This window comes from Pinus tabuliformis, chromosome 3_2, assembly GCF_031772625.1.
Source record: "Pinus tabuliformis cultivar Carrire ecotype Pingquan chromosome 3_2, CPIR1, whole genome shotgun sequence".
Classification (NCBI taxonomy): Eukaryota; Viridiplantae; Streptophyta; class Pinopsida; order Pinales; family Pinaceae; genus Pinus; species Pinus tabuliformis.
Genome location: NC_142302.1, coordinates 812,099,443 through 812,117,842, shown reverse-complemented (window position 1 = coordinate 812,117,842; position 18,400 = coordinate 812,099,443).

Sequence of the window (18,400 nt, the reverse complement as noted above, 5' to 3'; positions counted from 1 at the left end):
CTCTTCGTCAGTCACTGGAGAGAAGTTGTAATCATCAGAGACAATGAGTTTGAAGGTGTTGAATTCAGATCTTCGTCTTCTCATTGAATTTGTGGTGTTCCCATCATTGATTGGGCTTCACAGTAGTAGAAAGGAAAACTAAAGGTTTTCAAAACTGATCATAATGCCAATTCTCAACTTGTAGAGAAATACAAGGTTTATGGCCTACCGACCTTAATTCTTTATAAATAGTGTCTAAGATGGCATCAAAATCACTAGTGGTTGCAGCAGTTTGAAAATATTTTTGTCAGTTGAATTGAGATAACCTCTTCCCCCTATTTCATGTGGGCAGGAGTAAAGTGAATACCGCATCTTAGGAAGATCTTGTGGTTGCGGAAGCATGTGGTGCTGGGAAATCACATAGATTGCTCGTCAACTTTATATTTTTGGTTCATTTTCTGGTTATTGTCCCAGCTATTTCAAATTTTTTGATATGTTGTCCAAGTTTACGGTGGAAGTGGATGTCTTGTATGTTCCTAGAGTGGTTCAATGCTTTAGTGTTTAATTTGGGTCTCTATTTAGGTTTTGGTATATAAATTTATTGTGATTTTATTGTAACTATATGAAAGATCATTTAATGAAAAGAAAATCATCTTTCAAGTTAATGGTTCTCCGCATTCTTTGGTGTCGAGAGAACACATCAATGACTTGGCTATGTTGAGTTTGTTATATACTAATTTTTCTTGTCGTTCTTTGGTGCTTCAAGAACATTAGTTACACGTTTTCTTCTTCATATGTATGTCAAAAAGGTCAGTTGTATTATGGACAGTTGGATAAGCTTAGTATGTAGGCAATTTACCTATATAACTGGAAGTATTTATTTTGATACATGCTACTCGGATGGAAGCATGTTCATAGAGATATTCAGTATATAGGCTATTCTTTGAGGTATTCAGGAAGAATCAATTGTACAAAGTTCATAAATGATGGTCAGAGGAAGTTATGTCTTAAATGGAAGTCAAGTGATGGCTCAAATATGTGGTGGTCAAGAAAGAATGATGTTCGTGAGATTCCAAGGTCGATGTGAGTGCTAATGAAGACCAGTAAAAGAATATATCATTTTGTTGTTGTAATGTGTTTTCAATATTTTCCATGTAAGCATTAAGGGAGGGTGTTGGAAGTAATGCTTCCATGTCATGTGTAGTTATCATTGTGAGTTCCCAAGTGTCAGTCTAGAAGTCATTGATTCCTATATAATGAATTGGAATCATGATCTAGATTTGTCAAAGTGAGTGTGTTATGTCCTATTAATGTAACTGTTGTGCTGAATAATATCATAGTGTGATTTGATTTGTGTTGTTAAATTTCTCTCTCAGCTCTTGCTCTCAATTTTTAACATTAACAATAACAAAGCATAACTTCTTATATGTATATTTTCTTTATTCTTTATGATTCAACTTTCTATATAATTTATATATAAGTCAAATGGAGGAGACATTCCTATTTCATATCTATTTGACTCTTTATTTTTATTGGTCATCCTAATTTATCATTTATTGGAATCCTAAAAAATACAATGAAATTTTCATATGATACTTCTCCACTCAACTTGAATTCCTACTTTCTCCATTATATTTCAAAGTTATTAGACATAGAATGATAATGTTTAGAAAGTCGAAAAAAGCAATAATAAATATTGTTCTTTCATATTCTTTTTCTTCAAATCATTTATAAGTTATGATATGGTCAAGGGTTGGATGAATAGGCCAACATAAACCCAAGAAAAATATCTCACAATTTTCATATTATTAGTCCCTATTGAGACAAGACTCTAGAATCATGTTAAGAACCATGCCAAATTGATCAACACCGTGTAATTGTGCATCATACTAAACAATTTGTAATTCAAATCTATGTGAATATGACTTGAATTTAGTTGTATATGCACATAATTTAAATGTCATGTGAACAATATCTACCAAATACTACTTCATAATTGAATTAGGAGTTTTTTTTTTTTTTTGGGGGGGGGGGGTGGAGGCGGGGGGAGGGGAGAGGGAATATAAATGGTTGAACTTTGTCATATAAATATGAATGAAATTGTTCTTTATAAATAAATTTCATAGAATAACCATTTTATGGTATTTTACAGATATGAAAAATATATATTAATCTTCTCAATATTGTATTAATATTAGTTAAATATTTCATAGTATGCTTTATATGCATCTTGTTAGCAAGCTCTATATGAAAATTTTGTACTGAGTACATAACCCTTAATTTCAATGGTAATGAGTATGTTTCCCTTCGGCACTTGTTATGAATTGATGTCTATTGGAATTTACAATCTATCTAATATATATAGTTGTGCCACTTATAGTCTTATTAGATAGGTTTAAAAGATAATAAATTCTGAAATATGATATTATATTATAATATTATTTGATGTGTTTAAAAATTTATATTTTTGAAATACTTTTTTTTAATTACGATGAATCAACAACAAATAGGAATAATTTGTGTGAGGCCTATTACCATCATAGATCCATGTTAGTTAATCCAAATTTAAACCTTGGTAGGAATCAAATTTCTTTGCAAACCTCCTATTTTAAAATGCGAAATTTGAAAGAAAAAAAATTTGCACCTTAGGATATTTGATCCCTCTTGGCACTTGATAGATCTAGCCTTAACATGGATTTATTCTAGTTAAAAATAAACAAACACTACATGTCAACTCCATGTTAAGTATAGAACAAATTACATATCTAATTCATTTTGAACAACACACTAATAAAATGTTTTAAATATAACATAATTTTTATTTTCATTTTTTTTATATAATATATATTTCACATTGAAATGATCTCATTCATTTTGAGTCACACACTAATAAAATATTTTAAATAAAATGTATTTTTAATTTCATTTTTTTATTTATAATATATTTGTTATGGAATTATTTAACTCAAAATATGTTAAAATTATTATTATATGTTTAAATGCACTTCATGAATGAGTCACACACTAATAAAATGTTATAAATACAATATATTTTTATTTATGGTATATTTGTTACTGAATTATTTTGCTCAAAATAATTTTAAATTATTATTATATGTTTAAATGCACTTCGTCTCATACTGGGAAGTAGAAATAATGGAATAAAAACACACACTTTCTATATATTTGATGTTAACATTTTACTCAATGTTCATATTAAAAAAAAAATTATAATCTACATTGATTTTTTTTTTTTTCATATAGAGGTTCTTTCCAACCCATTATGGAAGATATGTTGTAATGTCATGTCCTATCTTGTCATTTCTTATTATGTAAACATTTTATCTCAGTCAAACTACATAAAAATAGAAATAAACCTAAAATAAAATTAAAAAAATATTATAAAATAAAACCAGCCTAGATCCATCTTAACTTTGGATCTTCCAAGTGGCGAGACGAATCGTCTGTCTTTTCACTCTAAAAGAGGTTTTCATCTCAATATATTTGATTCCTCACAACACATGGTAGATCCAGATTTAAGATGGGTCTAGGCTGGTTTAGTTTCTTCTGTTAAATGAGGTATATTCCACATCAATACCATGGGTCAAAAACATCAGATAAACATGGAGCTCAAAAACTACCGATAACTTGACCAAGTAAAATTTACCATAACTACCCAACCAATTTTTAATAAAAATAATAATCATAACGTAGAATTTTATTTTTGTTACTTTGTTTTGAAGTTATTTATATTTTAATATAGGTTTATTTTCATTTTTTTAATTTGACTTTGACTGAGTCAAAATGTTCACTAGAAATTACAACATCTCTTATGTGCAAATAAATATTATATAAATTAAAAAAGTGATTGCATCAAAGAGATTTAATCCTGTACACACTTGTAGATCCAGAGTTAAGATGGATATCGACTAATTTCACACACACATATATCTATATATATAACCATACATCTACTTAGATAAATGACTATATACTTATATATATGTAGAATTTATTTACGTGTGATTATAAATGTACTCTTTTATATATATATACTTGAATTAATATACAAACATATACATGGGATTCATTTAAATAGATGTGTGATCGTTGATATATATATTATGGGAATCTAACCCCAAAACATGTTTTATAATGCACATTGGTATATGAAATTAGGTTGTCTATATTATTACGAAGGCATTATCAAGGCATGACGTCAACGGATTAATAAATTAGTTTAACAAGTTTTACAAAAAATACACCTTGATGGCCATCTCATTTGGTAAGCATTGAGAAATTTAAATTAAAACATTAGTAACAACTCCCATAACCCATAAAAATAAAACGGGTATGGTAAGTAGTGTTACATAAGGACCCACAAACCATTCGTGGTGAGTAAAACCTCACAATGGCATCCATAGCTGAGTTTGATGCTTAAGAGACCATACTGAGGGATTATGTTGTGTTTTTCAAGTATTCTTCATGTACCGTAAGACTTAAAACGGGTATGGTAAGTAGTGTTACATAAGGACCCACAAACCATTCGTGGTGAGTAAAACCTCACAATGGCATCCATAGCTGAGTTTGATGCTTAAGAGACCATACTGAGGGATTATGTTGTGTTTTTCAAGTATTCTTCATGTACCGTAAGACTAAGAATCTATGTTTAGGACCTAAAGACCAAGAATTTTACTCCTGGATCATAACACTTAAGCTTAAAATGGTCTATTTAGGGATTAATGTTAGAAAATTGAAATATAACATTTTCATAACACTTAAGCTTAAAATGGTTTATTTCAGGATTAATGTTAGAAAATTGAAATATGAACAATGTTATAGACAAGTGACACATCATTACTTTATTGATTTCAATGGTTACATATATAGGATAGAGATTATTAGCATTGAAAAATCTAGATCCTAAAAAAGTGGATGGATGACTCAGACATGACACAACTACAACTCATACACACAAGAAACAATAACATCTAAATTGACACCTCGAGAATCATAATGACAACTTGTAATCACATGACACACATCGAAACATTATTTCCAGTACCCTCCCTCAATGCTTACATGTAAAAAATTAGAGAACACAAATTAGAACAACAATATGAATCTTTGTCACATTTGTCTAATATGCCCATCACTAGCACTCACACCCACTCTTAAATCTCACGATTTCTACTCTTTTATTCACCACACTTTAAGGGTTCCCACTTAATCCATTTAAGATATAACCAGTTCTGACCATCATTGTCATACCTTGCAGAATTGATGCCTCTCAACCTCCTAAAGCAGAATCGGTTAAGCTCAATATTGAACCATCCTATGGAACTACCATAATTTGTTAAATCCATTACCGTCTGCAATATTCATCAGTTATCTAGGATAACATTCAAGGTTCAAAACATCTTCAACTGACAATTTTACGACTTGAACTTGTATAAAATAATGTGTACTGATACTCCTGGAGCACAACGAGTCACACCAACTTGACCATTTTAATAACAACTTGTAGTTGATGCTCCCAAAACATAACGAGTAACATTAGTCTATTCAATAATTATCATGTTCTTTGTGGTTTTTAATCATTTAATTTTTCACACTACACTTACACACTAACAAATAATAGAATTAGCACAGAAAATTTTTAACCAACAACCTTGTTTATATATATAATATAATAACACCACAATATTCAAAACCAATTTTCCCACTAGCTAAGCTAAATATGGACTTGACCAAGAGAACCTCTACGGTAATGTATGCTTTCTTTAAATAGAAACCCATGGCTGAACTCCACCCACTTTGGCTTTTCTTATATGAACATAGCATCAATATATTAATACCCAAGCTAAATATATATATTAGCATATATATATATATATATATATATATTGGCTTTATACTTGTCAATGTCTACCAGCTTCTCCAGGTCTTTGTAATTATAGCAAAGCGATGATGAAACTTGCTCGTCTATATAATGCTGATGTTTGCTATCTCTATGCCAGAACGATGCTGCGAACACAAACAATTTTATCCAAACCAGTAACCTCAATATCATATGGTTGTAAGAAATAAGAAATTTGCTAACATATCCTAGTGTCTAAACTGGCATGGATAGTACTTGGGCACATAGATCCATGGAAGTAAGCACATAATCCACGACAACGAAAACAATGCTTCCGAATACATGAGGACAGATGCATTTTCCCAACCACAAAAGCCATTGTGGGGATTTCAAAATCTTAGAAAAAAATATTATCATACTTTCGCTGATCAGTGAAGAAAATTTAATCCATCATCACATTCGAAGATATATATTCTAAATAATTCAATTACACTTCATATAATCACGTAAGCATTCACTGATGACATTTTTTTCGTGAGATTTTTAATCAATGTGGCAAAATCGACCAAAGCCTATTCAAATCTTAGAAACTCATGGGTACTTGAATCACTATAGGAAACTTTTTGGTTTATGTACTGAAAACAACATCGTTTCACACATTCAACGTAGATCTTTTTCTTCAACTCCATATCTACATATAGGAACAGTTCTACACACAAAAATATTCACATGAACTAAACAAAAACAAACACACATCTAAATTACCCTAATTTAGTTAATTATTTTCGCATCTTTCACATTTTTCTAGATTTTTTTGTAAGAGAATCACCTGAAGCAAGTTTTGATACCATGTTAAAAATTTCATTAAAAAATGTAACACACAAATCACACTTCATTATTTTATTGATCTCAATAATTACATATATAAAATAGAGATTACTAACTTTCAAAAATCTAAATTGTAAAAAAATAAATTTATAATTTAAACATGACACAACTACAACTTATACACATAATAAACCATAATTATAAATTAACACCCGGTAACTCTGAATAACAATTTATAATCACATAACACACATAAAAACATTACTTCCCATAATTAAACCTCTTACTTCTTTCCCTAAACATCAAAACAAATTTACTTTTAAATAGAAAAATATACATGTTCTATTAAAAAGATGCACAAAACATGCGGTCATTCAACGAGAGTCAGTGCAATTCAAATAGGGATACGCATATGACATTTCTAAGGCATATTAATGAACAGACGTTCACATTGCCACAATTTCACGAAAGTAAATAATTTCACCTACATAGTAGTTTGTTTTCCTTTTCAAGTAACACTGTTATGTTTCATTTGGTGATACAAAGCGATTGTTGATATTCCAAACAGATAAACCTGTTGAGTTATCAAAGCACTTTAACCTTGTTGTAATTGTGGGCACGCCTCATCACTCAAATAATTACAATTATATTTTTCCCGGAGGGATGGAAGGGGGCGGTGGGGGTGGGCTGGTGGCGGTGGGGGTGATCATTATTTTAGGATGGTATATTTATACAGAGATGATAATATATGTGATCATTATTTTAGGAAGGTATATTTATAAAGAGATGATAATATATGTAATGAGGATAAAATATATTATTTAGTTTGAAAGGTTGATTAAATTTCAAGAATATGATTAATTTGAAAAACAATTTTATTATTAATATAGATTACAAATTTTTATTTTTTATTTTAAAGTTTTTTAATAAATACAAATTATAAATACCAATTAAAATTGGAAAGATAAATACAATTATATTTATCTAAATTTTATATTCTAAAATAATAAATTAGATATTATAAATACTTATTATAATAAAAATTCTGAATACAACTATATTTATTTAAATTTTATGTTCTAAATATAGGTAATTGAAAAAATAATTTTGAATTTAAAATTAAACTATTAAATATTAAATATTATATATAATAATCTAGATTGTGAATTATTTTTATTTTTATTGTGATTTTCAATTTATCTTTTTTATTAGTTCATATAAACTATACATAAGACAATATAGATATTGTTAAAATAACATCTTATATTACAAATCAGTTAGATTCATATAAACCTAATTGTTTAATTTTTGAATTCGTAGCTTTTTAAATTTAATCTCAGAAAGTAACATTTTATATTACAAACCCATTAGATCCCTATAAACTTAATCGCGTAATTTTTGAACTCATAATTTTTTTAAATATACCTATGGTCTTTTTTTTAAATATACCTATGTTTTTTTTATAAAGACCTTTTTTTATATTTGATATTCTATTATCATATTATTAGATAATTTTAAAATATTAGATTTTTAGGTGGATATCTATCTATATATATATATAGATATATATTATAGATAAAGTTTTTAGCAATTTAATTTAATTATTTACTATACTCTGGATTTACTAATAAGTTAGAGCGATCAAATTTTTTTTCAGCTTAAAAATAATTTGTATCTTAATAGAAAATAAATAACTTTATAAAAATTAAAAAATATTATATTCAAAATCTAGAGTCCAAAAAGACGATCGTAAATTGACTATTTTACCTTAATATTATTTTGCACCTTAATCACATTTGCATTGAATTTATAGTTTTAGTTAGTTGTTTAAGTGCTATAATATTTTATTTTCTTTAAATCCACATCAAGTAAATATTATATTTTTATTTTATTTTATTGGAGACTTGATATACTTATACATCACCTATACATTGGGCTATAGAATGCTTCTCTCTAAGCAATAATTATTAGGTGAATAGTAGGATTTATCCTCCATAAAACATTCTACAATATTCTTAGTAGTGTTCATAAATCAAAGTTGACATTTATATTTAAAGTGGTTATGCCTTTTTTGACTTTTTAATTAAACCAATTAATGAAAAATAATGGCATATGAACAAATGTCATGAGAAACAAGATATAATTTTTTGGGCACAAGGTATTAATGAGCCATGATATTATAACAAAACCTATTTATAAATTAAATACGTCTTCAATAAAATGGGAATGAATTTTTATGATTAAAAATTTTGTAATGGATTTATTTCTAAATACACATAAATTTAACTTATATTAATTTATTTATAACTTATATATTAATTTATTTATAATTAATAATATTAATGATAATTTAAAATAAAATTTAGTTTAGTTAGTTTTATGGTTTTTTTTTTTTTTTTTTTAATTTTACCCATATGAGATGTATCCTAAACTATTTTTGATGATGATATTCTAACTTAACAACCCCTCAAGCATCAACAGTTATGAGGATTACCGCACAAAATAAATCTCCATTTAACAACAAAGCAGATTTCCTAGACCAAACTTCTTCTCCGACTATCTTCAAAAGGATGAACACAATAGATCGCGAAGCTAAGACACCAATGTCCCAAGAACGAGAAGAGATGAAGGAAATGCAAGATAAAGGAAGCTGGAAGACCGTAGAGAAAAAGAAGAAAGCTACAACACCAATTTCGCCAAGAAAGACTAGGAGCCAGACAATTAAAAACTAAGAAAATTATATGTCTGATAGACCAATGTGGTCTCTGTGGATGTTAACCACTATCATCATCATCAACAACAACAACATATGAAGGCTTGCTGATATTTTAACATATGAAGGCTGGTGGAATTTTTAAATCAATAGCAAAGATTTAACAAGATTTAATGTGTTACGAATATGCTTCACCTGAAAGCTTATTTACCACTGGATTTGTGTTAAGTGGTTGGGCCAAATAATTTTTAATTTGTGAAATAGTCACTAATGACAATAACGGGACTTGGAGTGAAAGGACACATCCTCTAATTTTTGTTTTTAAGCCTAAGATTTGCCAGCTTCTAAAAACTTAATGATATACTATCTAGTACCTTTATATTGTCTAAATATAATATAATTATGCTTTTTCATTCTGAAAAATAACGAAACTAGTATGGAAGAAAGAGTTTCATCCCTCGTTCCTAGCGGTTTCATTTTCTTTCAGAACCAATCACCACATCTTTCATCCCTCCATTTCAATGCGGCGAGTTTATTCAATGGGGGCGACGCGATGCTCAGGTTCAATGTGGTGAGATGTTCAAGGCACCGATGTTCGATGTGTTAGGTTCAACAATACACAACCACATTACATCACATTACATCTGTTTCTTTTATTATTATTATTATTTTATTATTATTTATTAAAGCGAATTCCATATCTTCCTTATACACATTTGTCTCTTGTTCCTGCGTTTATTTTGGGGATTTGGTCCATTGGGATAAGAGGGAGCGAAATTTGTGGAGAGAACTTTACCCTTCTTGTCATTTGCTTATCGCTTTACCTTCGAAGACATTTCAATTTATTATTACTGTACATTCTTTGGGGTGTAAGGAAAATTAATATTTTGCGAGCTTATGCATGGCTTGGCGTGCCTTGATTCAACCGGTTTTTTCTGTGTAGAATATACATAGTCAACTATGCATTGGACGAAGTGTAGGCTGGACCAAGCCAGCGGCATCGAGATAGAAAAATCGGTCACAATTTGACAACGATGGCGAGCACTACGTTGACAAAAGCTTTTTATTTTTTGTCTCACTGCTTGTGCAGTGACATCTATGATCGTCTCTAGCTTATTAATCTGGACTGTATCATGAAATGTTTTAGAATTTCTTAAATTACCTATTGATCTATTTTAATAAATATTGACATCAGTCCGTTATCCGACTACTGATTTCGATAATGAACGTCATTTTATACGACATCGTTAATATTAAATAGTACAGACCCTGTTGTATGCTGCGCCATTATATAAAATTATATAAAATATGTACTGCTGGGTGGATTTTTTAATATAGGTTGCTGGAACTTGAAATCAAATTTTATTGTCCTGATTCTCCTTGGAGTGTTGTGTTGATCACGGGCATCTTTGTTCTCCTTTTCCTCCGGCGGCTGATTTCGATAATGAATGTCATTTTATAGGACATCGTTAATATTAAATAGTACAGACCCTGTTGTATGCTGCGCCATTATATAAAATATGTACGGCTTGGTGGATTTTTTAATATAGGTTGCTGGAACTTGGAATCAAATTTATTGTCCTGATTCTCCTTGGAGTGTTGTGTTGATCATGGGCATCCTTGTTCTCCTTTTCCTCCGGCGGTGGTGTTTTTGTATCCTACTAAAGTTGTTTCCTCCTGCATTGGTTTATTCCGGTGGATATGGAAGCCCAGGTGTCACGCCCCCAGGTCTACGGTAGTCTTTCAACCGTGTCCGGCGAGGTGCGGCACCACCGTGTATTTTCTTTTTTAACAATACTCATACATATGGACTACGCCTTCCCACATTAACACACTTAACTTATTTTCTTCAATCAAGTAAAATGCATTAATCTTCATACATGTTCATAACCAATATGCAATTAACCCGTAAACATAACAATTGCACACAATTATATGGGGAGGGGCAACTCCCGAACGAGTTCGCCCAATAATAATATATTATGAAACCTTCAATAATACAACCATACAAGTGTGCCGGGCAAAGTCCACGGCCAACACTTAGAAATATTACAACAAGGCAAGACCGCCTTTTACAATCCAATGCCAACCTCCCTTGGTAGGAGCGTGCTCACCCGAGCCACCAGAACTCCTTCAAGTCAATTCTGCACCGAACTGCCCTTTTACCGTGTACCGTCGTCCTCAAACAGTCCCTTGGTAAAACTGCGCACTTCTCCTTATGCGCATGAGAGATGCGCACTTCTACTGCGTCCTCTTTACCTCTAGATCGAATGCAAAGAGTGAGCGAAGTGCTTGATGTCCAAATGGAGTCTCTGCGCCATCCATATATAGGCTTCCTAACCATTTGGTGAAGGGGTGTCAGCTCTTGGGCCGACCCCCATAATTCATGCGTTGGAGCCCCTACTTTATATTTTAGTGGGTCGGCCTTTGCCCAAGGGCAAGGCCTTCCCACGCCCCTTATAAAGTCTGCAACACTCCATCGCATAATCTTTAAGTGTAACATGTGCGCTCCATAACGTCGCAGCCAGCTCGCCTTAACGTCGCATTGCTGTTCGCCCTTGTCGCACGCCGCCCGGTTGCTGTCGCACTGTCCGCCCGTCGTATGAAGGGGCGCCCGCCCGGGTCGCCCTTCCTTCGCACTCGTCGTCCGCTGCTGAACCGTGCCGCGCCTTCGTCGAACCATACCGCGTCCACCACATAACGCCATCGCCATGTCTGTCACTCGGTCGTCCGCCCATCGGGCGCGGGTCGCCCACGGGTCGCCCTTCCGCCTATCGCACTGGTTCTTCGGTTCGTCGCGCCCGAACCTCAACCGCCGTGCCTGTTCACCGGGTCGGGTGGCCGCACCCGCGTACCAACTCACCGCAGCTCGTCCGCAGTTCGTCGGGTGTCTGCGCCCAACCTCAGCTCGCCATATGTGTTTGCCGGTTCACCGTGCACGGGTCGCCCGCCCGGGTCGCCCGCCCGTCGTGCACGGGTCGCCCGCCCAGGTCACCCGCCCGTCGTGCACGGGTCGCCCACGAGTCACCCACCTTGGGTCGCCCGCCAAGTGAAGGTGTTTTGCCCGTCGCGCACTTGCCCAAGTCACGAGGGCGTTACACCAGGGGTTCAGATTCTCGCATTCAGCGGAATTAATCTGAGCAGCTATGGCTGTAGAAAATATGATCAGTATGTTCCTGGCTGTGATGACATTCCACAGCAGCCTGCCATAAATTAACGTACTTTGCTAGAGCCCTGACCCTTGCATCCAGCTCAAATTTTGTCTAATGCTCCTAAACTTCGGCTGGAGGTTGCAATCTGTTGTCTCGTTTGTTAATGCTGCAAAGCTGATACTATCTGGTGTAACTGGCAAATTGGGCGCAAAATTACAGTCTGAAATTGCAATCATGATTGGGCCTCTTCCATTGAATGACTCGGGGGAATTGCGATGGAGGACATAAGAGGAGTTTGGCAGGCTCACGTGTAATTATTGGACCACATAACGACAGGAGGGAATAAACATGTAGACACCACGAGGCCGACCATAGCGTTTCCTCTACGAACAACCCTAGTTCTGTTAATAAGTTTTGGCGTCAATGCATTGTTTTCATGTTCTTACCATTGGGAAAATTTCAGGACTCTGCACAATTGATACACGAGCACCGGTTTTCCCAATCCATCTGTTTCCCCGGTTTAAGATTTTCCATCGCACGTCAACTTCTTCATCATCCAAAGTGTTGAGATTAATGAAAATATGTTTTAATGGAGTGACGGTTCAAACTGAACATTAGATTAGGAGTTTGTCCCTGTTTTCTAGAGTGTTGTTTCAACTTCCCTAATTGTGTGTGAATTATATATTCATCATGTAATTATTGTAATGTATAGAGAGTGTTCTGCAGAGGCAGTGTTCCATACCTGTGGTTTGATTTAATAAATTTGATTCTACTATTTTTGACATGGTATCCAAGCTACAACATTGAGGACGCCATGTAACCTTGAGTGGAGGCAGAAATTTGACCGGAGCGTTTTGAAGGGAGATGAGCGTGAAATTTAGCGCTATACTCGCACCAATTCAATTATGGCATTACGCGATTTTGTTTCTCCATAATGGGGTGGGTGTGCCATTCTTCAAGCGCACCGACCGTATTTGTCACGCCCCTACACCTACGGTAGTCTTTCAACAGCTTATAGCGAGGTGCGACACTACCAATCGTTTTCTTTTCACCAATACTTACGATTATAGACTACACCTAACATTCCATACTTACCAAGTATTATTATGTTTCTTTTATACAAGTGAAAGCCCATAACATTCACATAAACATCATTATACAAGAGAAATGCACAACAGTATAAAGGGAGGGGCAACTCCCTGCAATATGAGTATGTCTGAATCAATATATTATGCAATCTTCACTTTTACAAAGTACAAGTTAAATCTTCGGAAACCTCAAATTTACACTTAGCCAATTTTCAACTTCAGCAAACTCGGTTGCCCAGCTCGTCGGCGCCTATGCACGGTCGCCGCATGACTCACCAACCCTTTGTTCACCTCGTCGCACGATCGTGTTGTTTGCCCAACTTGGGCGTGCCTCGTCGTAACGAAGTCGCCACACATGGGCGCCTCCGCACGAGTCACACCTTTGTGCACAATCTCAACACTTCACCAAAAATCACACCATGCACACTTGCACGACGGGCGAGCACTCACCTGAGTCACCCAAGAACCCGTGCCAAGTCATCGCACAAACTGGGCACCCACGCCTTCGTTTCATCGTCGGGCGCTCCTTTGCACAACCGGGCGCCACAACCGTGCACGCCCTTCTCCAACCGGCGGGCGACCTCTACCTGTGCCCTCACCCAAAACCAAGAGACGGTGCTATCTCTGTGCGGCCTCGCCCAAGAACGGGCGCACCACCCAAGTTCTACGCCTTTACCTCTTGCTGCTTCCACGCACTAGATCTGTGCCTTCTTCTTCATGAGCGAGTTCGTTGAGTGATGATGCAATGTCCAAATGAGCTCCACCATGTACTTGTTTATACGAGTGGCAAGGCAAGGTCATCGCTGCCCAGCCGATGTGCCCATGCCCTCAAACTCCATCGCAAACACTTCTAAACATGAGTCGGCCTTCGTTCTAAACACCCACGAGTCAAGTCGGCCTCGCTACGTTTGTTGGTTGGCCCGTGGGTGCCCCTCCACGCTCCCACGCATATATAAACCATCGCTCTCCCCTCCTACGCATCGCATTATAACATAACACCTCCACGTTGTAGGTCTGAGCTCACACTTTGTTGTTTCGGCATCGCACTTCATGCCGAAGCGTGTGTCAAGGACTGCAGGTCCTTATAGTATTGGTGGAGTCCGCGTGGAGATGGAAGTGGCAGTGCAATAGCAACTTCACGGGGCCAATCACCATCGTTTCAAGTTATAGCCGGCTTCAACGTATTGCTTCTGGCCATCCAATACCCCGTGTACAAGTTGGGCTCTATCGTATTCATCGATCGAATCTAGGAAAAATAGGCATTTTTTTCGCTGCTACTGAGCCGAGCCTGCGAGCTTGTGATTTGAAGGAGCTCGACGGTGTTGCTGATCAGTGATTGCTGCACACAGAGTAACCAAGTTTTGCTGCTTTTGAAGTGTGTTCTCTCAATTAAATCAAATATATTATATTCTCGATGTGTTGAAGTGTGTTCTGGAAATTCGTGTGCTGAAGCGTTGATTGCTGCGGAAGATTCGTTTTCAATCGCTTAACCAGATAACAGCTTGAGGGTGGAGAGAACGCTAGATCGCAACATGGGGGTGGAGAGAAGTCTAGCCTAATCACTGTTGCGGCTTGAGTAGCCAGCATGAGAAACCAGCGTGAGCAGCCTGCACGAGTGCTTGATTAGGCAGCGTGAGCGATGTGCCAGATCGACACCAGTGTGATCAGAAAATTGATGGGAGTTGCACCACCTAGTGAGAAGAGATTGCATGATCTAAGGCCGACATGAGGAGTGATTGTTTGCTGTTGTTGGAGGAGGCCACATAGTGGTTTGCGTTTTGGAGATCCATTGTTGCGTTTTGGAAGGACGACGATCAAGTCACAGTGGTGGAGTGGCTACCGCGGCTAGCGACCTACTGTTTTTGCATGCTTTGGAGGTCGATCAACTTTGCAAGATCAATGACAAGTCGACTGTGTCGTGTGAGAATCCCTATCATTTGAGAAGAGGAAAATTGGATAAGAAGGGGAAGGCGATCCACCGAAGGGGTGTACGCTATCGTAACTCCTTTGAAGCGTCATGATCCAGCATGGGGGATGATCCACACAACACAGAGAGGGAGACATTTTTTCCGAATCGGTAGACTAGAGGAGAACATTCTACAAGATTGGAATCCTCGAAGAAAGAAGATTGACTTTTTTCTAAGGAATGAAAAAAATTACACTATAGTAGTTCTTTAGCAATTCCTCAAATTCGAGGTTGGAAAGAGATTTTTTTAATTAAAGTTTATAATTTAATTATTTAATTTAAAAAAAAGGGGCTTATTATTTGAAAAAGGGGGCGATTTTTTTTGAAGAAGGAATTGTTGCGATCTCTTAAAAAAGGGGATTTGGGCTCAATTTTTCATTGGATCTAGCATTTGCAGTAGTTTCGAAGATCTGGGGTTGTTTTTTTTAGTTATTGGGTTGAAGTTTTTTATTATTCAAGATGAATAATCAATTAGCACAAGCATTCTTCAATGACAACAACAGGCTGGATGGATCCAACTACTTTGTTTGGAAATTTAAGCTGCAGACCCTGCTTGAGGGACACAATGCACAGGAAATTGTGAATAATGATGAGGTGAAGTCAAACCTGACTGCAGGAGAAACACCAACAACAATCCAAGACTGGAATAAGCGGGAGACTAAAGTAAGAATGCTCCTGAAATTGTTAGTCAAAGATTGCATTATTCCCCATATTCGTGATTGCAAGACTGCACCAGAAATCTAGAAGACACTCAAGGATCTCTAAGAGATCAAGAACACCAATCGATCGTTGTTCTTGAAGAGCAAGATTCTCTCCATCAAGATGGAGGAGAATGAGACAGTTGTAGCATTTATTTCGCAGATCAAGGAGCTCAAGAACAAGCTAGGTGACATCGGTGAAGCTGTGTTAGATACAGATTTTGGTCACGATTACCATGAATGGTATGATTGACGAGTATGAGATGTTCATCACTTGCTTGAATGCAAGAGGAAAATCTCCCGTGTTTGAAGAATTGACAGGGATCCTCATGCAAGAGGAGGAAAGGCGATTAACTCATAAACCTCAGAGTTTAGATCTAGCCTTTATGGGGAAGAAGAAGCCCTTCAGAGGAAAGCCAAATGTACGACAGAAGAGTAGTGCAACCCCACAGAGAAAGATGCCCCCACTTCAAGGTACATCCTTCAATAGAAATGACTCTGCGACCAAATTTTTTTATTTTGGTAGAACTGGCCATATAGTCAGATATTACATGAAGAAGAAGTTTGATGAAGACCGAAAGATACATACACAACATGCAAGTCAATTTGTTGATGAGAAACAAAGTCAGAACCTTAGACTGTTCATATATGACTCTGCGCTTTTGGCTAAGAAAGATGAAGTAGATACCTTGTTTGTGGAATTAGGTGCATCCATCCACATGACAAGGAACATACAATGGTTTGAAGACTTCAAAGAGACCAACAGTTGAGCAAACATCTATCTTGGTGATGATAGAGGGTACCAAATCAAAGGTTATGGTAATATTCCTATTGTTTTGTGTCATGGAAATATTAGACATATTCATAATGTGATATATGTACCTAGGATAAAAAAGAATCTGATTTCTATCTCTACGATAACTAATCAGAATCTCAAGGTAGAGTTGTATAAATCATATTATGTTATTAGAGACCTATTGGATCGTATGAAGCCTATTGCATCAGGTATTCATGTGGGAGGATTGCACAAGCTAAATGCCAAAAGCACACCACATCAGGCATTGACATCATCTTCAATGACTACAGTGGACTTATGGCATTAGAGGTTCGGCCATATTAACTTCAATGATCTGCTGCTATTACAGAAAAGAGGTATGGTCGAAGGTCTTCTTGTTTTAAAACCTATCCTTATTGATTGTGATGGAAGTGCACTGGGAAAGTTGCACAGAGATGAATTTCCTGTGAATGCTGATAGGAGGAGAGATATACTCGAGTTGGTACACATAGATGTATGCAGGCATATGTAGACAAGGTTGTTAGGCGGTGCATACTATTTTTTACTGTTTATTGATGATTGTACTAGATTTACTTGGCTATATTTCCTGAGGAAGAAGAGCCACACTTTTCAATACTTCAAGAAGTTCAGAAGTATGGTTGAAAAGAAGACAGATAAAAGCATCAGGAATGTCTGCTTGGATAAAGGGGGAGGGTGCAAGAAAGCTTGTGTCCTCAAACACTACAAAGATAATGGGATACAACAACAATTCACAGTACCCCACACTCCTCAATAAAACGGGGTTGCAGAGAGGAAGAACAAAACTCTTGTGGAGTGTGTTGGTAGTATGCTAAAATTTAAGAATATTTCTAATGGGTTTTGGGTATTGTATAGAATTTAAGGCTTACAAACTATTTAATCCCTCTACTCGTAATGTTTTTGCGAGAAGAGATGTAGTGTTTCATGAGCAGGTTAATGAAGGAAGCCATGAGAGTGCTAATGAAGAATGGCACTTGCCCTTGTTGGTGGAACAAGGAAGTGATGAATTAGGTGACAACAAGGAGCAGCAGAAGTAGCAACAGCATGAAGGGAAAGAAGATGATGTAGTTTTCAAGCCAAGTCGAGAAAATGATGATCACACAAGGTTTGAAGCTACCCCACCACTTAGGAGATCAGGTAGGAAAGTTCAATTTCCAACAAGATATAGGGAAAATGCTTTTATAACTAGTATGATGAATGCTTTGAACCCTCTAGTTATAAATAAGACAGTCAATATAGTGAATGGAGGGTTGCTATGGAAGAGGAATATGAATCAATCCTCAAAAACAAAACTTTGGATTT